General features: G+C 51.8%; 1 protein-coding gene across 3 annotated transcripts in view; it reads right to left on the bottom strand.

Moving 5' to 3' along the window:
• SYT2 (synaptotagmin 2) overlaps positions 1–24,847 on the bottom strand; it is a 186,284-nt gene that overhangs the window by 98,635 nt on the left and 62,802 nt on the right. The window lies entirely within an intron of this gene.

Genomic DNA, 24,847 nt, shown 5'->3' with positions numbered 1-24,847 from the left:
CGGGGCGAAACTCTGCCCGGGCCGGGGGTGGGAAGAGCCCCGGAACTTTCTGCAGCCTGCCGCGCTACAGCGCCCTTGGAAGGGGAGCCAAGCTGGGCCCCTCCAGCCTCCCTGTGAGAGGGACAAACGCTGCAGGGGCAGCCCGCCGCCCTTGCCCCCTGCCAGTGCATTGCACGGGCCGGACTGGGGGGAGGTGGGAGGGCGGGGGGTCACGGCTTGTGTCTCTGGGCATGGCAGCGCGGGTGGCCCTGCAGACATGCACAGTCGTGCGGGGTGCATGTCAGTGTTCACACGTGTGCATGGCTGTGGGGAGGGGTTTATGGCGCCCCCGTGTGTACTTGTGTGCATGCTTCTGTCGGTGTGCGTGCGCCGGCCCAGGTGCCCACACCGGGGTGCATAGGGGAGCAGGTCAGCCCGTGTGCCTGGGTGGTGTACATGGCAATAGGTGGCTCTCGCTGCAGAGACAAACTTGCATTTTCCTATATTTCTAAGGCTACTAAATATACTCTGGGTTTAATTCCCTGCTGAGGCCCCTGCAATTACACCAGCAGTTACTCGGGCCCTGGAGTTTTTCCTCTGGATTTTTTTTTCCATTAGGTTGTTTTAGGAAGGAACCCGATTCCCCTCTGCCTGAGGCTTTTGCACATACACACAGTCTTAGCCCTGGTTTTGTTGTTAGGGGGATGAGAAGGGGAGAGCAGGGCTGTACTATGGGGGCGGGGGGAGTGAAAGTAGGGCAGGGGGGAATAAAGCTCTTTAGAGAAGATTCAGGGTGGAGGGAATTCAGTGAGTCCTAAATTGCAAGGCCCAAAGCAATCACTCTGCTCAGCTACTCTCACCCCTTACATAACACAGGCTGGAGAACTGCACCAGGGATTCCTGCAGCCAGTGCTTAGAGTGGTCTGAGAAAGCATGGGGGGGAGGAGAGGACTTTCCTCACCTGGGAGCGGCAGCTTTGGTAAAACACTGCTTAAAGCGCACCCTGGCTTAAATTTTTTTTATTTTTTTTGGCTGGGAGTGGCCCCCCCAGCCCCCAAGCACTGCCTCCATCAAGCCCATCGCTGGTGGCTGAGCTACAGCACGGTTTTTATTTCATTTTTTTAACAATAGAGACACCCACAGTTGATTTGCAGATGCTAAGCACTGCAGTATGCACCCTGGGCCTAGGGACATGGTTCCTGGTTAAATCCCCTCCCTGTTAAACATCTGCACCTTATTTCTAGCCTCAGTGTTTCTAGCTTCAGCTTCCAGGCACTGGGTCTTGTTCTTACTGCCAGACTTTTGGGTTTTTTTTTTAAAAACACATCCAGCCTTGGGTGCAATCAAGTGCATTTGAAAGGCAAAGTGAACAAATCACTCTTCAGAAAGGTCGCCCTGAGCAGGGACAAGAGGGTGCGGGGGGCTGAGAGCTCTAGTTGGGGGTGTGGGATGAAAGGTTTGGGGTGCAGGCTGCCCCGGGGCTGCAGTGGGGAGAAAGGACTTCCCCCAGCCCTCTCTCGCCACTGCAGCCAGGGGCGAGGTGCCGCTCCCCACTTGCATGGCCCTTGAGAGCCTGCTCCTCAGCTGCGCAGCTTAGAGAGGATTTGGCCAGCTCTGGAGGGTGGATTAGGGGAAAGGGGGAAATAAACCTTCCTTGCCCCTCACCCTTTGCCTCTTCCATCTAAACACAGGGGGAGAGCTAGGGATGCAATGAGAAGCAAGAGAGCCGGAAAGAGTTTAAATGAAGCATTTCCCCATCTTTTGGTTTGCCCGCTAAGCGGGGGCAGAGACTGGATGCCTCTCCCAGTGTGCCACTTTATGGCTCCCACTGGGGACAGGAGAATGCTGGGGCCGGGAGCTCAGGGTGAGCACAGTGCTGGGAGTCACGACCAGCCTTTAGAAGACGGGACAGTCTGTTCCAATCCTCCTCCCTGTCAAGGCAGCCGTGTTAGATTGATTTCTGGAAATAATTTATAATGCAATAAGGAAGAAACCCCATAGCTAATGTGTTAAGGAAGCTGAAGGAGGCCATAAAGCTGCCATGGTGCAGCTAGCCGACTACAGCAGCATGGGCAGCTGCAAATTGCCATTGATTTTGATCCTACATCAACTCATTGATTCTATCCAGGGCCTGTCACGCTAGCCCAGGCAGAGTCAGGGATTCCTTCATCAAGCCTTTGCATTTAGATCTCTTGAGCCCAAGCCAGAAAGCTGATGGGGAGCAATTTAAGTCCTCGGTCAGCTGGAGGTCATTTCCTTTGGAATCAGTGGGCTGCTTAACTGCTCGTTGCCTCAGTATCCCCATCTGTGAAAGAGGATCTTATGATCTGGGTTATGATTTAGATTGTGGTGATGACTAGAGGCAAAATATTAGTTAGACCACCTCTTCCACAGCCTGGCCTAAGAAGGGGTGAATTGCCCCTGCTAGCCCTTTGCTTACTCTACTAAGCTGGCTGGCTTTCAGGGACTCACCCACTCCCTGTTCTTCCAGGGGGAGAATACCATTTCACAAGACCATGTTGCATTTTGGACCGCACACAGCTGTTGACGTTGTCCCAGTGGTGGTGGAGAAAATCCACTTCCATTTTTCATCAAACAGTTGGGAAAGTTCTCACACATAAAATTACTGCTGCTTCGCAAACTCAATCACGGGCAAACATCAGCGGGAAAGCTGCCTGGAGCAGATTGCTCGTACAGCTCTGTTGGTGAGGCATCGCTGGTGGACAGTCGGGATGGGTTCTGAGGTCTTTGTCTTACCCCTTCTAACACAGTGTGGCTCTTAGCCCCCTCTAATGACAGGACCATGCAAAGTAGTGTATGAATCCACTAGCAAATACCTGGAGAGTTTAGCTCAAGCAGGAGATACTTTTAGAGCGAGAGGCGATGGGTTCAGCCCCTGCAGAAGACGGTCCATTGAACATCTTGTTATGCTTGGAAGGAAGAGATTTCTACTATCATGACAGTCCAGCCATGCTATGTAGCCTGTGTTTTCTAGTTCTCTTCTCCTACTTCTCCAACCCCAGTGCCTTCAGGTACCCACTCCAGCATCCCACTAAACATCACTGATGAACAGCATGGGGGCAGGATGGTTTCAGCAGGTCAGTGGCAGGTTTGTTTTGCGTGTGCGCATCACTCTTTATCCTTCCAGGAGCCGTAAAAGATGGGGTAGGGTTGAGTAGGTAAGTCAGGCACTTGTATTCCCCCTTTCCAAGGAAACGTCCAATAAAAAATAAAAGGGAAACTGATCCAAGGGAACCCAGTTTTGCACAACACAATTAACGGGTGGAACTTCGCACCACAAGTATCAGTGAAGCCAAGAACTCAGTAATATGAAGAGAGAGAGAGAAAAAAAGACAGATACTCACATGAGTAATGAGAAGATCCACAGTTACAGTAGAAAGAGAAATAATACAAGGGATTAAACTGCAACTTCAAGGCACTGCCTGACAGAGGTTAAGAAGAAGCTTCATTGGGGCTGCAGGGGGAAACACGGATATGTCCTGACCCAACACAGCCCAGGGCTTTGTGGTTCTTCCCAGTCTGCCTCAGAAGGTTTTTATTACTGAGCATATTTTGGATGCATTCTCCTTGCAAGTGTTTATTCTAGGCACACTGCTCACCGCACTTGCCTCTGTGGGAGCTGACCACTGCAATTTTGGATGCGGTTTTGAAGTTACCGGGAAGGAAAGAGGTGGGCTCCTATACCTATTAGAATTGTTCATGGTAAATTACGTCACTTTTACATCTCTGCAACATGCCCTGAAGCTCTAACCTCACTCCAGCACATCAGAAGCACCAGCGCAGCTCCATGGGCAAGAACACATTCACCATCTGGTGCCCACATTCTTCTGAAGAAGTCAGAGTCCTTCCAAACCAGATCTCTGTTTTAAAGCGGGTCCTTCACTTTAAATGTGCTCTCTCTACCAGGTTTGCTGCAATGCCCAACGCCAATGATTTCCCCTGTTCCTTTGGGCACCACTGCAGAGATGCAGGATGGAATCAGATGTATCCCCAGTCACACCTTAGTTTTTAGCGCCTACCACCTTGTACAGAGATCTTGTCAGCTCTTCCAAGCCGAGCAGGCTAGGGCTGGGTGTGGAGTTGGATGGGAGATCTCCCTAAAGAGCAAAGGTGGCAGCATTGCTTCAGTAGGGGGCACTCAGTCAGCACTGAATCAATGCACAGATTGTGAAACCAAAGTCCCAGCTGCTGTGTTTGCTACAAGCCCATAGTGATGAAGGAGGGCATTAGCCCTGATCTCCTGGCCAAATGAATTGCAACCTGTGTCCTTAAATTCCTCCTTGAGCACCACTTCTTCCCCCCCCCCCCCCCGCCCCCCACCTTCCTGTCCTAAAAACTCATGCTATCATTTACATATGCACTCTCTGCTTTGCAGGGGTCAACACTGTGAGGTGTTCAACCTGAGACACGCGGGGGCAGCTATTCCGACGTGCTCAGCACCCAGCAGCTCCAGTTGAGACAGGGCGCCTCGGTTCCCCAACCGTGCCGCAGGGACAATCATTCTTCCTTTCTCTGATCTATTTAGCCTGTGAGCTCTTCGGAGCTGGGATGAGTCTGACTCTGGGTCCGTGCAGTGCCCTGCCCAGATTGGCTGGGTCCAACACCCTAATGCACCTAACACGGACTTTCTGGGAACTGAGGATCACAGGACACTGATCTTGGGGAGGATCCACTCCAGCCTCTTGCTGCATTTTGGGGTCTCCAATGAACCGAGACTCCGTAGAAGGGCACGCGATCCAAACCAGACCTAACACATGGCAAGTCCCATGTTACCGCTCTGCAAAAGCGTCAAAAAACAAAACAAAACGAAAAAAAACCACCCCTAACTGGCCTCAGTGTCACAGGAAACTGGGGTCAAAACCCGTGAGCCCACCTGGCCTGGACTCAGGTGGAAACCCCGGTGAAAATGAGAGCCATGAAGCTTGTCCTGATATTCTGCACAGCTCTTTCTATTGCCAGACACTGAGGCACAGGGCTCTGCTCCAGCTACCAGGCCACACTTCCTTCCCAGACCTGGCCACCTGGTCCCCTGCTCACACACCCCTCTGACAGCCAGAAATAGGACCCAGGGTCTCCAACCCCCACTCTCCCAGTCCTGCTCTATTCATTAGAGCTCACGGAGGCAGTGTGCATGCACATTGCTGCACCTATTGGAAACCAGCTGCTGCATGGTAATTGATTTTCCAAGGCAGGTGCTGATGAATGCCAACTCGGCAAGGGGTTGCAGCCCGGTGGGGAGATGGGAGAGCTGTGAGCAAGGATCCTCACAGGGGCAGCCTCCTGATTCATCGCACAGCTGATTGCTTGGAGACGAGGACACGCAAAGTAGCTCCAGTCCAGCCATGCCAGGCTCAGGAAATGGCTAACTTCCTAATAAGAAAACACCCAAAGCGTCTCTCATTTTCCCCACTGAGCTGGGGAAGGAAATTGATTGCAGGCTATTTTTGACTCTCATTACAACAGGGCAGCCCAGATCCAGCGCTTGAGAGGAGTCACTCAGGGATGGCTCCCTTCCCTTTCTTCTGCTGATTATTAAATAATTCCAGTCAGCGTTGGCACTTTTGGATTCTGGAGCTTGGAGCTTATGCTGGGACAGCAGGGGATCCCTCACTCACAAAAGGGGTTTAAAGAATAACTCCTCCCAGGGCAGATTATTGCTGGATCCTCATCAGGAGAGTTTTTTTGCGTATTCCCCCAAGGCAGCCAGTGCTGGTCACTATCAGAGCCGTGATACTAGGTTAGATGGCCTGCGGTCTGATTGCCTGGGTTGTGCTGTAGATATTTCAAGGTACATCATTCAGCGTGGTTTGCAGAGGATTCATAGAATCATAGAATATCAGAAGGGACCTCAGGAGGTCATCTAGTCCAACCCCCTGCTCAAAACAGGACCAATCCCCAACTAAATCATCCCAGCCAAGGCTGTGTCAAGCCTGACCTTAAAACCTTCAAAGGAAGGAGATTCCACCACCTCCCTAGGTAACGCATTCCAGTGCTTCACCACCCTCCTAGTGAAAAAGTTTTTCTAATATCCAGCCTAAACCTCCCCCACTGCAACTTGAGACCATTGCTCCTCATTCTGTCATCTGCCACCACTGAGAACAGTCTAGATCCATCCTCTTTGGAACCCCCTTTCAGGTAGTTGAAAGCAGCTATCAAATCCCCCCTCATTCTTCTCTTCCGGAGACTAAACAATCCCAGTTCCCTCAGCCTCTCCTCATAACTCATGTGTTCCAGTCCCCTCATCATTTTTGTTGCCCTCCGCTGGACTCTTTCCAATTTTTCCACATCCTTCTTGTAGTGTGGGACCCAAAACTGGACACAGGACTCCAGATGAGGCCTCACCAACGTTGAATAGAGGGGAACAATCACGTCCCTCGATCTGCTGGCAATGCCCCTACTTATACAGCTCAAAATGCCATTGGCCTTCTTGGCAACAAGGGCACACTGTTGACTCCTATCCAGCTTCTCGTCCACTGTAACCCCTAGGTCCTTTTCTGCAGAACTGCTGCCTAGCCATTCGGTCCCTAGTCTGTAGCGGTGCATGGGATTCTTCCGTCCTACGTGCAGGACTTTGCACTTGTCCTTGTTGAACCTCATCAGATTTCTTTTGGCCCAATCCTCTAATTTGTCTAGGGCCCTCTGTATCCTGTCCCTACCCTCCAGCGTATCTATCTCTCCTCCCAGTTTAGCGTCATCTGCAAATTTGCTGAGGGTGCAATCCACGCCATTCTCCAGATCATTAATGATTAATTAATTCGCCATAGCATGTCTAGAATATGCTCTCTCCTTTCACAGCTTTGTCCTGACCTCAGTAAGCCATGTTGTAGAGAGACATTTGGGACGGGATTGGGGACAAAGATTGCCCCCCCCACACACACACACGGCTCCAGAGGACTTCAGAGCCAAACGACACTAACTTCTGCTTCTGGCCCAAAGATCAGAGACTGTGCAGGCAGCCTTGCAGGGAACAGTAACTGGACTCTTTCCGAAACCCAGCACAGGGTTAGAGTTTGAGCTGAAGGCTCCATCTAAGCCAAGCTTGACAACCCATCCCTTGAGCACACATTTGCACGCGTGCACACACACCCTCTACGTGCACACCCATGCAGGGAGGCAAATGCATCAGATACCACACCTGTTAGCACACTTGCCCTCACTCTGAGCCCGTTCAGGTGGTGTGGATTGGGAAGTTGACAGCCAGGGTGCCTGGACTCAGGCCCTGCTAAGAGGAGACCTTCCCACCCACCAGGGACAGGAGCGTGTCACCAGCATCCCCTCTGCCTGAGGGTGTGAGCAGCCACTCAAGGGGGAGGGGAGATCCTGTGGTACCTCTGAAGCCACCCTGCCAGCTTTAATTTCCACTGCCAGCCCCAGAGGGAGAGGCCAGTGCGGGCTGGGAAATGCTCAGCCTCTCCCCTGTGTGAGCAGCATCTCACACCTCATTCTGGTCTCGTGGAGACAGAGCCCCATTTGCGGGCAGGGTTTGAAGAGGACTATTGCTTTTCCTCTCCCCCACCCCCCTTTTCCTTGCTCCTGTGCTCACCAAGAGTGGGGCAGGGGATGCCTACCATTGTCCGTGGCGCTCGGCACAGCAGCCAGCAGGGGGCACTCATGTACAGCAGCCCGAGGGCCGCTTGCCCTTTCCTGTCCACAAACCCTCTGCCTTGGAGCATGCACCCAGCCGGACGCGAGGCAGCAGCATTGAGTTGCTTGCTCACTGACATGGGCAAGGCTGTGGTCCAAACAGCCTTGTTTATACCACCCCCCAGCCAGGCCAGGCCTCGCTCTGCTGCGCTCAGGGAGTTTCTCAAACACAGGACACACTCAGCGAGCCCCAAGAGAAGGCTGCCAAGCTATTTAAAGGGATACCGCCCAATTCCTTGCAAGTAGCCTCAACCCTTCCTCTTTTTCCACTACTCCCCTTTTACACCAATCCCTGCTCTCATCTGCCAGTTCATTGAGCCGGACCTGCCTTCCCTCAGCATCTCTTGCCTGGCTGCTTGGTGGGAACATTGCCAAGAAGATTCCTGGGACACTGGCTGTTGCTAGATGATGACATAAGAACGGCCACACTGGGTCAGAGCAATGGTCCATTTAGTCCAGTATTCTGTCTCTGACAGTGGCCAATGCCAGGTGCTTCAGATGGAACGAACAGAACAGGGAAATTATTGGAGGGATCTATCCCCTGTCACCCAGTCCCAACTTCTGGCAGTCAGAGATTTAGGGACACCTAGAGCATGGGGTTGTGTCCCTGACCATCTTGGCTAACTGTCATCAATGGACCTATCCTCTATGAACTTAGCTAATTCTTTTTTTAAACACAAAAAGTTTTTTTTTTTTATACTTTTGGTCTTCAGGACATCTCACAGCAATGAGTTCCACAAGTTGCCTGTGCGTTGTGTGAAGTACTTCCTTTTGTTTGCTTCAAACCTGCTGCCAATTAATTTAATCAGGTGACCCCTGGTTCTTGTATTATGTGAAGGGGTAAACAACACTTCCCCAATTCACTGTCTCCACACCAGTCAGGATTTTATAGACCTCTGTCATATCCCCCAATATTGTCTCTTTTCTAAGCTGAGCAGTCCCAGTCTGTCTAATCTTTCCTCCTATGGAAGCCGTTCCATACTCCTAATCATTTTTGTTGCCCTTCTCTGCACCGTTTCTAATTAATTCCAATATATCTTTTTTGAGATGGGGTGACCAGAACTGCACACAGTATTTGAGGTGTGGGTGAACCACGGATTTATACAGAGGCATTATATGTTCTGCTTTATCATCTAACCCTTTCCTAATGTGCGGTTTGCACTTTCTGGCTGTCGCTGCACATTGAGTGGATGTTTTCAGAGGACTAGCCGCAATGACTCCAAGATCTCGGTCTTGAGCCGTAACAGCTAATTGAGAGGTGGATTCTGCAGAAAAGGACCTAGGGGTTACAGTGGACGAGAAGCTGGATATGAGTCAACAGTGTGCCCTTGTTGCCAAGAAGGCTACAATCACCATGTGAGGGTTTGCCCAGGAGGGCAGGTCCTTGTGGCGGTGCTACCTCTATAATGGAAATAAATCTTTAGAAAGCTTGGACAGAAACCTGGGATCCCTCGAACAGCTGCAACAAAACGTGGGTCTACAGTAATAGCCTTTCCCCTCCTCTAGCATATTTCACCCACAGAGCTCTCAAATTGCTTCATGCACATTAATGAACTGAGCCTCACAGCCCCCCTCTGAGCAAGGGAAGCATTAATAGCCCTAATTAGTGCCATTTATAAACGCATGGGATTACTGCCATCTGCCACTAGGACTTTCCGGACGCGGGCACAGTCAGCAGTCTCGGCACAATGGCTGTGGGGTTGGAGCCCGGGAGTGCTGTATCTGAAACACACTGCTAGTGCGTGAGCTGAGTCCAGTCTGCTAGTTTGGAGGCAGGAGCCGTCTCATTAAAGGTCTATACGGGGTCTAACCACCCATGGGAGACAGAGCTGCCCAGAGTTAGTGCAAGTGGGAGATTGGCTAGCTGGGCACACGCTGCAGGAGAAGATGCGAAAAATGCCTGCAGAATACCCACTCGCCTTCAGCCTTTATGTGGATGCTTCCCAATTAACTGTTTCTGGAGCTACCCTGCTGAGGTGCTGTTAGCAGCCAACCACACCTAGCGGAGTTCCTTAAAAGGTAACCTGTAATGGGGGGAAAGTGGGCTTTTTAGCATCTTTCTGAAGGAGACCAGGAAGGTTTCTGGTTTCCAGGTACCTTCCTGACCTTTATCTTTAGAAACTCAGCTCTCGAGAGTTGTGCTTTCCCTGGAAGACACTGGACAGATGGACACCTAGCGTGAGTTCTGCCAAAGGGATACCAAATCACGTGAGCCCTGATTAATTGAGAGGGGAAGGGATTTTTATTCACACTGTTTAATGCTGGTTGGTTGCTTGTGTGTCCCTATTTAACTCAAATGTTCCCCCAAAACACTAGTAAGAACAGAGGTCAGTGTTAAAGAGTTGATGTCCTTGCTCCTTCGAGTAAGGACTACAAAAGTGCCTGACCCCTATCTGAGAACTCAAGGGGAAAACGCTCCCCTTTTTCTTAAGCCTTGCAGGTCCTCTCATCCCAAAGAGCCAATGCCAGTTCCCCTCACCCTTTGCAGATCAGTAAGACAACAACTGTGATTAAGAGAGGGGAGATAACTAATACTGTTATTACTGTAGGGTGGTATCACTGTTAATACTGTAGGGTGAGCACATATGCCAGTGATGGGTAGGTTAGAATATGAAGCCAGACAGATGTGTAAACACCTACGACAGTCAGCTGCATGCTCAGAGGTGGCTGCATTCTAGTGGTAGGTAAGTGATCCCTATTTACTTTGTTTACATGCACGTCCACCCATCCACCCCTTCCGTATGAAACAAGCAGCACTTATGGTCTGTAAAGCCCATAGCTTTTTACAAAGAGGAGGTATTATTATATCCCATTTTACACATGGGGAAACTGAGGTAAAGAGGCTTATGTAGGGTCGCACAGGGAGTCTATGGCAGAGTTGGGAATAGAAACCAGAGCTGACTCCTAGGCCAGTCAATAGGAAACCGGCTTACGCTGCCCCAGATAGTAATGATGCCATAGCAACGGACTATGTCCAAAATCCACCCTGGGGGCTGGAGCCTGATCCCAGTCAGGTCAATGGGGGCGGGCGGGGAGGAAAAGCTTGTTCACGGGGGTGAGCCTGCCTTGTCTATTTAGACTGTCAGCTCTTTGGGGAAGGGACTGTCTCTTACTACGTGCACGTACAGCACCTAGCACAACAGGGCCTCAGAGCAGTGCCAGTAATCATATTGGCTTGCCCGGCTGTCCTCTGGGCAAACGGGTCTCCCGGGGTACCCGGCATTTCAAAATCCACACAGCGCTGCTGCGAGAGTGCACCACGCTGGCTCGTTCACTCTCTCGCCTCTGGCTGCCTCGCCAGTGCCAAGCTGCAGAGCATGGAATATTAATATATGGGCCTGTGCCACTCCCTTGCAGTGCTGGGAGGGAGTTTACAGGGGAAATTAGAGTGACATTGTTGCAAGTAATTGAGTGCCTTTCCTCAGCTCGTCTTCAGGCCTCGCTGCATTAGCTATTTCTTAAAGGGATGAGCTAATTAACTTAACTGATTGCTCCCACGGACTAATATTTTTGCTGTCACGTACCCAGCAACCATGTTCTCTTTTTCCAACCACCTGCATGTTTGTTTCTCATGGACTTTAACGTCAGAAGGGACCATCACAATCATGTAGTCTGACCTCCTGCAGAAGGCCACAGAACCTCCCCCACCCACTCCTGTAATAGACCCCTAACCTCTGGCTGAGTTACTAAACTCCTCAAATCATGATTTAAAGACTTCAAGTTACAGAGACTCCGTCATTGACACTAGTTTAAACCTGCAAGTGACCCGTGACCCATGCTGCAGAGGAAGGGTTTCTGCCAATTTGACCCAGGGAAAAATTCCTTCCTGACCTCAAATGTGGCGATCGGTTGGACCCTGAGCATGCTGTTGTAGCCAGTCTCATCACACCATCTCCTTCATAAGCTTATCAAGCTCAGTCTTGAAGCCAGTCAGGTTTTTTGCCCCCACTGCTCCCCTGGGGAGGCTGATCCAGAACTTCACTCCTCTGATGGTTAGAAACCTTCGCCTAATTTCAAGCCTAAACTTACTGATGGCCAGTTTATATCCATTTGTTCTTGTGTCCACATCTGCACTTACCAGGGAGGGAGAGGAGTTATTTAAGTTATTTATCTCTCTGACATATTTATAGACAGCAATCATATCTCCCCTCAGCCTTCTGTAGGTTAGGCTAAATGAGCCAAGCTCTTTGAGTCTCGTCTCAGAAGGTAGGTTTTCCATTCCTTGGCCCACAAGAATGTCACTGCGACACACCCAGCTGGTGCTGCTTTGCTCCGTCAGAACCCAGAGCTCGCTCCGCAGAGCGACGGCCCGCAGGACAGCGCAGGAACGCTGGGTGGGGACGCACGTGGACCGGCTCTGCCGTAAGTTGCACACTCAGGCCGCGTAGTGTACACTGCGGCCGGGGAGCGCCCGTGACTCGGGGTACGTCTACACTGCAATCACGGGGCGCGACTGCACGGAGCTGGCTTTGTTCTAGCTCGCTCGGATCCTGTAGCAGTGATGCCGTAGCAGCCCTGGCTGTACAAGTCTCCCCAGAGCCCCGTTAGCTACTTGGGTGGCTAGTCCAGGCTGAAACCTGTGTGCCTGCAGCTTCACGAGCGAGCTCAATCAAAGCTAGCCGGGGTAGGTCGCCACGAGCTGCCATCACACCCTGTGACTGCAGAGTAGGCATAGCCCACAGGTTGAGAAGTCTCAGGGGCTTTGCAGAGCCCTGTAACTTGCATTTTGGCTGAGAACAGGCAGAAGAACGGCGTTTCATTGACCCATGAATGCTACAGGACCCCTACGGCTCTGCTTGAGCCTCCTGGTGTAAATTGGGAATGACTCCCCTGCCCGAGAGTCACGGGTGTCATCTAACAGGTGTGAGCAAGAGGAGAATGTCCCCCACAGGACTGTGTCCAGCCACATGGCAGGGAATTAACTTCTGAAGATCCCCATCCGTGCATAGCAATGACATCTTGGGGGCAGAGGGGAGATTAGCTATCTCCAAAGGGTAGCTACAAGTGGGGGAGAGGAAGTGGGCTAGAGTGATTCAAGGGGTTGTTCCTAGGAGACAGGAGAAGAGTCTGAAGAAGGGAAAAAATGACACTGAGAACCAAGACAGACTTCCCAGCAGTGAGAGGTACTACAGCATGGAAGAGTCCCCGGGCCAGAGCTCGTGTCATTTCAAGATATACTGGGCAAGGCCCTGGAGACCACGTACGTGGTCTGTTCCAGCATCTTCCCCCTGCATTTAGCTAGGAGATGTCCTAGAAGATCCGGGGAGAAGGAAGGATGGACTTAGGACCAAGGTACCGGTCTGGAACTCAGATGATGCAGGTTTGACTCCCAGCTCAGCCAGCAAGACCCTTGGGGAAAGCCACTTCATTGGGCTTTGGGTCCAAACTTCATGTCTCTGGGCCTCAGCTCTTCACCTCTAGAGCAGGGATAACAGCACTTGCCTCCCCAACACCTCTGCAAGGTAGGGTATGCACATTAAGGATTGTGCAGAGATACTGCAGTGATGAGGGTCCCTGGATATCCTATAATAGGGCTATTCGGTCCCCTTGCACCACCCAATTCTACTTTGCCCTTCTATCGTGCTTTCCATTCAAGGATCTCAAAGTACTTGGCTAAAAATGGACAGCCTCCCAATCGTCCTGCAAGGGAGAGGGCAGCGTTCTTAGAATCAAATCTCCTGCAGAACACAAGCCAGAGGAGAAGATCAGACAGGAGGCCTGAGTCAGGACGAGACCCCACAGTGGCTGGCTTGGGCTGAAATGAGACCATCCTCCCTAGCCTTCTTACATGCACACACACACAAGAATTATTAAGGTAGAGAGCACAGAGTCCCTAGCACAGCTCGCCCCCCAACCCTCACACACCCTTTGCCAGCGTGGAGCATGAAAACGCTTCGCCCCATGCCTTGTGGGCTGCATCAGACTCCGACTTGAAGGCCAGAAGGGACCATCATGCTCATCTAATCTGACCTCCTGCATATCGCAGGCCACCGAACCTCACCCACCCGCTCCTGCGATAGACCCCTAACCTCTGGCTGAATCACTGAAGTCCTCAAATCATGGTTTAAAGACTACAAGACTTCCTGTGCAAATGCATCTCAGGGCACATCCCAGCTAGCACATGCTTCTCCCCAAGGTGGGGATTCGTTCCAATGGGTTATTGCAAGCTGGGCGCTGTAATCTCTGGTAGGCCAGCTCTTCACAGAGCAGATGAAGGTCGCTTTGGGCAGCAGCATCTAGCTTTGCAGGTCCACATCTGACCTGCAGACTGCACTTTGGCCGTCCCCTGCTCTGGGAGGTTTTGGACTAAATATGCCCTTGACCCATTTCAAGGGATGACAGCTCCCAAAGCCAAGCTCCTGGGGTACTAAGGTGCCAGCAACCGAGGAATCATTCTAATGATGCTCAAATGTTCCCAAGCAGGGAATAGACACGGCACCAGGTGACTTAAGTGGCCAGTCAGTACAAAGCACCATAACTAAACTTTGCAGGAGTGAGCACTGCATAGAGAACCAGAGAGTAAATGAAATTCCCCTAGGTTTTCACTTGGATCAGTTCAAGCAGCAAATCCATCCTGGGTAAACCTGCCCTGTTCCTCGCTGACAAGACATGCCCAGGAGAAGGGGGGCTTTGTCAGATTCAGTATAACTGTGCGGGGCACTGCACGGTCACAGGCCCTGCCTTGGAGAGTTCACAATCTAAATAGACAAGGGCAGGAGGGGAAAGAGACTGAAAGGCGAAGGGACTTGCCTAAGGTCACACACCAAGTCAGTTGCATATACAGGAATTGGGACCCTGCTGAGTTACGCACTGGGCTATAACAAATGGCCTGCTTTGGCTCCAAAGGGTGGGTGTACAGCAATATCCCCTCCTCTTAGCTCAAATTAACCAAGGTTTACACAATCAAAACATTTGCTCTCTGGGTTCCACCCGATCCATCAGTCAGATCTGCCTCGTCACAATCAAGCCCTGTAGGGCTTCAAAGGAAACAGAAGCTATTTTTTATTAAATCCAAGTTTAGTTTAGTTTTTTAACTAGCAACAGCACTCCCTGGAGGCTTTAGGGAAACATGCTTTCAATTCTGAACCATGTTTTAATGAGGACTTGGTACTGAAAGGAGATTCTGGGAGGGCAGGTGTGATCTCTTCTTGGTGCAATAACCGAGAAATGGCAGGATTTCCCCACACGCTCCACCCTTTCTAGACAAGGTCAGCGTGACAGAAGGGCTGACACTTAGAAGCAGACAGAAGAATAACAAGGGCATATGGACTCACCGGGCGTTTCTGGGACCAATTCACATCTGCAGCTGTAAATAAGAATTTAAAAAAATGGATTCCAAATTTCTGAATAGCTCCAAGGGCAACAGATCAAAACAGAGTAGGCAGCACGGTCAGAAAAGTGCATGGTGCACCCAGAGCCAGACTGATCACAGCTCTGTTAGGGATCAGGGCACACCGGCATGTGTGTAGCGGGGAGTACTGCCCGTTATTTCTCTGGGATTGGCGGCTTTCACACCTGCATGGGGTTTGCTTTCCACAAGTATTCTAGCACCAGAAGCACTTGTAGAAAGACAAGGTGTTGAGGGTCAGATTTTAAAGGTTTTTAGACACCTAGCTCCCATGGGAGTTAGGCACCTAAATACCTTTTAATGATCTGGGCCTAGGTGATTTTGCAAGCCTTGCTCACGTCGATGAGCCCTTGCTCACCTATGTCCTGTGCAACCAGCTATTAGCAAAGGGTTGCACGATCCAGCCCTCTGTAAATATTGCCGGGGGCATATAGATTTCCATGTTTTGAATAGTGAGTTTGACTCCCATTGACTCCAGGTGGCACTGATAGAATTTGAAAGACACTTTTTTTCTAGCAGGCAAGCAGCGCATGGTGTTTACATCACAAATGATCCAGTATTATGCCTTCCGTTTCTTTTAGGGGAGCTGTCCCCAGCAGCAGGAGGGTTTGCTCTGTGCCAGGATTTAACTGTAGCCAATTGTCAGGGCAGAGCTGCTGCCTGGGACCTGGATATTGGTGTTTGGCAGCAATTTCTGAAAGGTGGGCTCGCTGGCATGCTGTTGGCGACCACCTCTGTCCCATCACCACCAACTGCCCAAAGGACACACCCAGATTCGGGGCCACCAGTTTCACTTCTGCTGGGAAGTAGCGAGGTTGGGGCCCAGCAGATCGGTCACTGCTCATAGATGGGGAGATCGGTACCAATGTGCACATGCACCTGGCACGCGGGTAGAGAAGCACTCGTCACCAGGGCTAAGCGCTCAGCAGCACAAGATCTGAACTGCCGGACACAGCTGGCAGCACAGGCCCGGAGCCCGGTGGTTGCACCTGGTCAATGTCCATTCTTCATGCAGACCGGAACCCTTGTATTCGCTGCAGTTACAGGGACAGAGCAGGCGGGGACTGGGCCGGGCCACTACCATTTGGGATCCAAGCACGGCGCACCGTGACACGGTCGTCCCACCCCCGCACTTACAAGTGGCAGCGCCCCCCTTTCCTCCCAGAGAGCCAGATGCAGTGAGTGGGGTCCCCTTCTCCCATCTAGGAAGCAGAAGAGGTCTGTAGCATCTACGCCTTAATCCAGCCCTGACTGGGGCACTGGTTCCAGATCCCAAGGGCTGTGTCACCTTCATAGCTGTCAGACACCGCTGCTCCACCGCTTAGCCTCCGCCCAGCTGCTCCTTGGCCCAGGAGTGAGACGGCGGGGAGTGGCTGTGCATAAGGGAGGCTGGCAGGGAGCTGGGACTGCAGCAGCGTCGCCGATCTGCAGGTTAGGAGGAGGCGGCATTGCCAAGGGGCTGGAAGGCAGGGATGGGGGCTGGTGGCAGGTGTTCTGCCAGCAGCATGTCCTTCTCTCATGATCAGGCAGGCGACTAACTAGTCCAGAACCATAGCTTGAGCCTGGGAAGCTGCATGGATGGCCCTGTAGACACTGCTGCCCTCCCTGCCCAGGTCCCACAGCAGGACAGCCCAGCAAACTGCACCCCTGCAAAGGCTCAGTCCAGAGGGGGAGCGGGAGAGAGCCAGGAACCTCAGGGCACAAGGTCCTAGAGGTCTGAGCTAGCAGGGGCTGCTAGATCACCCATTCCACTGTGGGGCCAGACCCTCAGCTGGTGCAAATGCCAGGCATTCTAGTTAAGTCAGTGGGACTTCACTGATTTACACCAGCCAAGAGTCTGGCTCCTGCTGTGTCTATCACCCTGGTATCCTGGCACACTGCTCCCCACAGCACATTGTACGTGGCTTGGGTTTAGCTGTCCCAAGAGGTGGGTCTCTTACTCCCCCCAGTCTGAATGATCAGCCAGGAAGCCTTTCCTGAGCCCCTTGGATTTCAGCCCATTACTCTTCGTTTTATCCCCCGGATCACATTGAAGAGCCTCTCTCTTTCCCAGCTGACTGCCCCCTTCCCAGACACAGCTGCCCCAGGAATGATTTCCCATCCCCTCCCCGGGAAAATTTTCCGATGAAAGCAGAAATGCTTGTTGTCAAAACCCCGAAAGCCCCCGAGGCAAACCGGTTTGGGACTGAAAATGCTTTCGGCAAAGCGCAGGAAGTTTTCAAACATTTTTCACAATGTTTCTGTTTAGCTGGGGAAAAAAATCAATTTTCTGTTGAAAACTCCCCTCCGCCCCCACAAGCAACATTTTGGTGGGGAATTTTCAGCACGCTCTGCTTCCAAGGACTTGCAGACTTATATTCTCCAATAGCCTCTGCTTAGCTGAGCTCCAACACGTTACTCTTCTAACCTCTCCCCGGGACTCCATCCCGCCGGCCCTGGCTCATTTTGCTATTACTTCCCCATAACCTCCGTTAAAAGTGGAATTTTCAAACACCTCCCTGTTATTCCAGCCCTGAGCTTCCCTCGCACAGGCCTGCCACCGATGTCCCTGTCACTCAGCTCTCGCAGGCTATTATCCAGCGGAATTGCACTTGTCCAGGATGGTACGACAGCTTTATGGTCTCTCCCTCCTAGATGATCATTTCTGAAAGATCTACATTTGTCCCTGTTTCACCCAGCCCTGCAGAACAGGGGCACCCGTTACAACAGTGAAACACCAGCTGCAGTGGAAGGAACCCTTCTCTGTGTCCATGAAGTTATCGATAGTGGCTATGCTTCTCCCAACTCCCCCACCTCCTCACCCCAGAGAGTCTGTCTCCAGAGGACAGCTCAGTCTCCAAGGCCTGGTGAGGCTTTAGCCTGAGTCTCTACCCAGGTTTCAGGCAACCTGCCCACTAGTGGAAGGATGGGCCAGTGGTTACGGGACTAACCTAGAGATTAGGAGACCTGGGTTCAGTTCCCTGACCAGCCACACACTCTCTGGGTGATGCGTGGGCAAGTCATTTAGCCTCTCCATGCCTCAGGTCCCATCTGTACAATGGGGCACCCGGCAGGTACGTTAGAGATCGTGGAGTGCTTTGAGACCTCCTGATGAAAAGCACTCACAGCTAGGGGTTGGTATTATGGGAGTAGCACCTACAGCCCTCAGCCAAGATAGACACTGTACAAACAAGAGACAGCCCCTACCTCAAATTGCTCACAACCTAAATAGACAATAATTGGGGAGAGAGGTGAACTGAGGAAGTGGGGGGTGACACACCCAAGGTCACAGGCAGAATCAGGAACAGAACCCAGGTGTCCTGAGCCACAGCCCACTACTATATCCACTACGCCACACTCCCATCCCGCTCAAATCCCTGGGAATTCCATCGCAGGCAGCTGCTGGAGATGGCATCTCCAGCTGGCTGGGTTTTCCAGATGTGCTTATTCAGCAAAGCAGCCCCTGCTGCAGCCCTGCCTCTGACGAACGAGCGCTCAGCGCAGGGAGTGGGTGGAGGTGCTCCCAGCTAGTCTGGCCTGTCGCCCAGCTTGGGGCTTTATTCATTATTTATTCCAATGTATAAAACTCCATCCATCCACCACGTTTCCATCCATCCATCACCCGGGCGTCAGAGAGAGAAACAAACATTCAAGCACTCGCTCAGCCAAGGCTCCGGGCACAGGGATAAATCAATGTCCCTTCTTTAAGGATACACGCGATCCCAAGCCAACCAGTATCAATGAAAGCGCCCCCTGCCCCATCCCTGATCCCCCCCACTCCACCAGGACACATATACAGCCTTTGCCATGCACCCTCACTGTCCACAGATCCCAGCTCTCTGCCTCAGCAGAGGTGGAGAAAGCAGATCTAGAGTGGAGGGCCCATGCCTGCTGCCTGCCCCCACACCCCCCTGGTCTCCAGTATCCTTTGCGGAGACATTGGTCCATAAAGAAGCTGTGTACTATGGGCTTGCTGAGCATCTAGGTCAAAAGTAAGTCCTTGAATGGCCTCTGGAGACATCCGCTCTAGGTATTTATCTGCCCCCTGCATTACTGCAGTATCTGAGCAGCTCACCAGCCTTACCCTCACCCCTACCACGCGGCTAGTATCCCCAGCGTGCACGTGGGCTAAGCAACCAGCCCAAGGTTACACATGGAGTACATGGCACAGCAGGACGTGAACCCGGGTCTCCTGGGCCTCAGCCTAGTGTCCTGATCATCCTTCCTCTGTCCCCCCAAAACCCTTCCATCATCCACCCCCTTCTCCAGACACACCGGAGCTAGCAGCTGGGAACCACCAGCTGGGAGACAGGCTGCACGGGGAGCACAAGTCCAAGGGCAGGGAGAGGTAGCAGTGAGGACACGGTACTCGCACCAGGCAAGAGTCCTGACGTGCTGTCCCTAGCCCAGTCCTTCCTCATCCCACACCCCAAGGCAGCTACGCCCTGGGTGTCCTTCGCTGCACACAGGGAGAGAGCAGAGCGACTCCGGGCCCTCTGCTACACCTCTAGGGCAAACACAACCCATGTGTTTTAACCTTCCCCACCCAACACCACTATGCTGCCATATGCAGAGATGGGCATCAGCCTCAAAGGCACTCGGGGGGAACCCTTTTAATGTAGCTAGATCCACCGTCCTCGATCGGCCAATGGGAGTGCGTGTGGATGAGGTCACGCGGCCGACTTGCTGTTTAACTGGTTGAGGCTAGAGGGGATAAAGTGAATTTCCCCAATTATTCAACTAGTTTGAGGGGGGTGGGATTGGAACCCAGTTGCCAGTCTAGCGCCCTGCCATCAAAAGCAGCGTTTCCCACAACAGGGTGACAGTGCAGCAAAGAGCTTCTAACATCTCTGGGCTCTTCATCTTGCTCAGGGTACAGGTCCCTTCCCCCGTCCCCCCGTCCCCCCCAAACATGTGGGTGACAGAAGTCTGTGTAGACAGCTGTCCTGTTTTCATGTCTCAGATCCAGCAGGGGCCCAGCCCAAGCAGGGGGCAGAAGCTGGAGGTCGGGGAAAGACCCTGCAGCCCTAGAGATTGTGACCTTTGATCAGCAGGCTCCTCACTAGCTCTGCCCCCACGCTCGGCTTTATGGGCACGGTTCAAACTACCCTGAATAATGGAAGCGTTTCGGGTGGCTGGAGGTAATTTATGTGCTAATCACCGGGAGGAGCCGGATCTCGCTGCAGGCTGAGATTGCTGCGGGTTTGGGGAAACAACTGAACCAGATGCTGCCGCCTATGCCCCCAGGGTCTCCGTGGAGTTGGCAGTGGCTCAGAAAACACCTCCCAGTCCAGCCTGAATGCACAACAACCCCCTTCCCCAAAGCAAAATGCCACCCCCCCCCCCATGACTGGGCATCCCCTCTTAGCCACAGAGGCTGGGTAGGTAGGCCAGCATCCTCCTCACCTCACCAAGGTGCACTGATCACACACAGCGGCACCCTCCACCCCAGCACCCACCCTAATCCCAGACTGCTACAGCAGGGAGGCCCTGGGGCCAGAGGCTCCTCAAGACAATCTGCCATCTTACATGAGACCCCTCTGCACTGCCTCCCCCAGCCCTTGTAGGCCTAGGCCAGCAGATCTGAATGAGAGGTGTTGCAGCCTGGTGCACGGGGGCGTAATGCCACGCAGGTTTGACCTGGCTGACCTTTGTGGAGGGGCAGCCAGACCAGATCTGCCACCCTAGGCAGCTGCTTAATTTGCCTATAGCTAGAGTAACCCCTGCCCAGGACCGGGGATGTTTGAGAGAGAATAAGCCTGTCCTGTGCTCACCCCCTCAGCAGTGGTTCTTGTCCCACAGGGCTGGGCCCAGCTCCCCACTCCGGGTACTGCAAGCTGGCGTATGGGGGCTGCACCGCTACTCAGGTTGGTCCCAGCCACCCCTCTGCAGAGACAGAGACCACTGTGAGGGGCATGCCAGGCAGGCTTACTGTCCAACCCTTCCCTCCCCCGACCGCCACAGGGCCTCTCCTCCACACCTGGCTTGCAGCTCAGTTATTCTGGGACAAAGACTTGACTTTGCAGAGAACCGCAAATATTTGCTGGGCTAATGAGAAGAGCTGCCCAAAGGAAAGCCTTAGCAAAGATGAAAGCACTCCTGGTTTCCTTGTACTCTCCCGTCTATCTCCACCAGCTGTCAAACTGTACGCTCTTTGGGGCAGGGACTGCCTTTTTGTTCTGTGTGCGTACAGCGCCTAGCGCAACAAAGCCCTGGGCTGTGGCCGGTGCTCCCAGGCACTACCTGTAATACATTCAAAAGGCAGAGGCAGAGCACAAAGGTAACCAAGTAACCAGGTTTAGAAACACCCAGTAACTGTGAAGGCAGCTGCCATGCAGCAGGGAGGGGTCACATTTGCAGTGACATCATTTTGCCAAGCGACTGGCCTCTCGCTCTGTGCATCCTCCAAAGAAATGCAAACGCAAACTGTGCCCAGGACTGCCCAGTGGTAGGGCAAAGATCTGCCAACGATCAAAAGAACCCTCTTTCTGTCAGGAGTCTCTTGCTAAACCTTCCAAGCGAGGTTTTACAGCAGATTGGGCTCTGACATAGGAAATAGGTTCACCAAGTGGATTTCAAAACAGATACCGGAGCACAGGACAACGTCTGTATATGAGTGACAGTCCGGTGCTAACACAGAGAAAAGGCAGGCGCAAGGAGCGCTCTGAGTGCGGATGCTCAAATGGGCGTATCCTTTGTCTCATGAAGAAGACGCATAACGGGGTCTGATGAGGTGTATCTTATATCAGATGGGTCCCGACCCCAGTGTGCTGGCAAACGTGCATCCGTCTGTTTGATCACCCATGTTTACATGCTGCTCGTCAATCCAGCACACTTGCCTTGCTGCTGTTTCAAACCTGAGCCGTTTTTGGCCTTGGACGTGCCAGCAGCACTGTGCCACTTGGGCTCACATGCGCCTCTCTGGCTCGAGACGTACTGTGGGCTCCAGCGTTCAGGCTTGTCCAGTGCACAAAGGATCCTGTGGACGAGGTGCAGGGAAGAAGGCAGTGTTCTGCGTATGTGCATCAGACAATAGGATTTGCCAGGCTGGATCAGACCATTAAAGCCAAGTTTGGGATCGATTCTCCAATACTCTGGCAGTTGTGTACGTGTTCAGAACTGCTCAGAACACTTGCAACAAAACTTTTTCCAGCAAAATACCCTGTTTCAAAGAAGCCAGAACATTTCATGGAGAAATAAAGATTTTGACGAAGGTTTCTAAATCCCGGAGAGACAGGAGAAGAGAGACCCGAAGCAAAAAGCTGGCCCCTCTGATCAGACGTTTCAACACAGTTCTCTTTGGGAAAAAAATGTCTGAATGGTTTTGTTCTGCAATTGAACAAAATTTCAAACCAGTAAAGGTCATTGCAAAACTAAAGATGGTCGCCCACCAGCCAGCATGACCCATTTCCTTCCTGACCTCTACACTGGTCAGCTTGTGCCCCAGAGCACAGCATTTGATTGCCTCTGTCTTAGCATGGATAATGAATGAGCTTATTAGTGGTTAATGAGCCATTAATGTTTCTACATTTGTAAAGCACTGTAAAGCACGGAATTAAAATGCTAATCATCATCATCATCAGGACTCCTGGGTTCTGTTCCCAGCTCTGACACTGACTCCCTGGGCAACCTTGGGTAAGTCCCTTCTCTCTGTGCTTCAGTTTAATAGATTCATAGGGTGACAGCCTGACTCCATCGAAATCAATGGGGAAACTCCCACTGCTTTCAAGAGGCCAGAACTGCACTCATATACTGAGGCCAGAAGGAACCACTAGGATCACCTAGTCTGACCTTCTGTCTAATCCGGGCCAGAGAATTTCACCGAGCAATTCCTGCATCAAGCCCATATTTGCTAGTCGAGTTAGAGTGTATCTTTTAGAAAGACATCCAGCCTTCATTTGAAGACTCTGCGATGGAGAATCCACCATGTCCTTTGCTACATCATTCCAATGGTCAGATCCCTGCACAGCTGAAAAATGCCCCTTATTTCTAGTCTGAATTTGTCTAGGTTCAGCCTCCAGCCATCGCATTGTTACCCCTTTGTCTGGTTGGTCACAAAACCGGTGGTCAAAAAACCTCTTCCCCGTCAGTTCTTGCAGACCATGATCAGGTCACCGCTTAATAGATGGGAAACTGAGCCATGGAGACTAGGCACAGGCCCTCAAACGGTATTTATGTGCCTAATTCCCATTGAAATTGTGGGAGTTTGGTGTTTAAATACCTTTGTCTCCTAAATCACAAGCCAGTGCTCTAAGCACTTGGCCATCCTGCCTCTCAAGGCATTAAACTTGTCTGGGGAGTTGCCCGCACATTGCAGAATCAGGTGAGACACCAGAACCCTGGGCACATTCAGTCATTTTCCCCGCCATGTTGTCATGGGAATGGGGGTCTGGCTAGTTCTTCCCCACACCCCAAAGTTGCTCAAAGTCCTTGTTTAGCACCTGCCATCAGAGGCTCTCCAAGAGCTTTGCTTCAGTTATGCTCTTGAGACGAGAAAGTCTTATTGTCAGATCTGTGCTTATGCCTAGTCCCTGCTCTAACCACCACACCATGCTCCCCTCTCAGAGCCAAGCATGGAACCCAGGAGTCCTGACTGCAATTTATCTGCTCAAGCCACTAGACCACACTCCTTCCCCAAGGAAATCAAGTCTGATTTCAGCCATTCACTGCAGTCCAGTGAGCAGCAAAGGTGGCAAAGTGGCAGACAGGAGACTGGGGTTCTCTTCCCCACTCAGACCGACTGTGTAAGCTTGGCCAAGACACCGCTCTCAGTACCTCAGTTTCCCCATCTGGTGAGCAGTACCAAAGGCTTAAGATTGGGCACATAAGTACTTAGCTGAATCAGGGCCATTAAAGAGCCTTTTAGTAACTAGTATTTTCTGCCCATGAAGGTGCTTATTATACACAGCCATCCAGTCACACTTCAGTCATCTTTCTGATCAGCTAAATGGATTACCTGGCCTCATTTTTTCCAGCCCTTGAGGTTTTTTTGTGGGTCTTTTCTGCACTCTCTCCAACATCCTTTTTAAAATATGGACACCAAGACAGGCCACGCTACTCCCATACTGGTCTCACCAATGCCACATACCAAGTGTAAAAAGCACCTACCCACTTGTGCTTGCTACCTCCCTGCTTATACAGCCAAGGTCGCAGTAGCTGTTTTTGTCACAGCATCACTCTGGGAACTCATGTCTAGTTGCTTGTCCCCTAAATCTTTTTCAGTCCACTCTGGGAACTCATGTCTAGTTGCTTGTCCCCTAAATCTTTTTCAGTCCCTGCTTTCCAGGATACAGGCCCCTGTCTGTAGGTCTGGCCTGCGTGCCTTAGAATCATAGAATCTCAGGGTTGGAAGCGACCTCAGGAGATCATCTAAGTCCAACCCCCTGCTCAAAGCAGGACCAATCCCCAATTTTTGCCCCAGATCCCTAAATGGCCCCCTCAAGTATTGAACTCTCAACCCTGGATTTAGCAGGCCAATGCTCCAACCACTGAGCTACCCCTTTTCCTAGATGCACTATGGAAATGGTATTTGTGTACACCCAACAGTGCACACCCTGGTGCAACGATGCATAGTGAAGATAGGTTAATATTATGGGGCTTCCTCAGATGAGTTCTCTTCTGTCTCCTTACACACACACCGTTACACACGGACTGCCAGCTTGCCCGGCTCTGCAGGTACCTGAAATGACCCTTCTCCTTGGAGAGCAAGCTGCACTAGGAGGAAGCCGGCCGAGCTGCATTGAGCATAAAGCAGCAGGAGCAGTCCCGTCAGCACCAGGCAATCTCAAAGGTACTGCAATGCAGTGGTAATTTTTTTTTTTTTTGGGTAATTCTTCCTCCCTCCTGCACCACCTTTGAAAGTTGCAACGCAAGCAC

This window comes from Chelonia mydas, chromosome 21, assembly GCF_015237465.2.
Source record: "Chelonia mydas isolate rCheMyd1 chromosome 21, rCheMyd1.pri.v2, whole genome shotgun sequence".
NCBI lineage: Eukaryota > Metazoa > Chordata > Testudines > Cheloniidae > Chelonia > Chelonia mydas.
The sequence above is the reverse complement of the archived record's forward strand: the minus strand, read 5'-3'. Positions and strand labels throughout refer to the sequence as shown.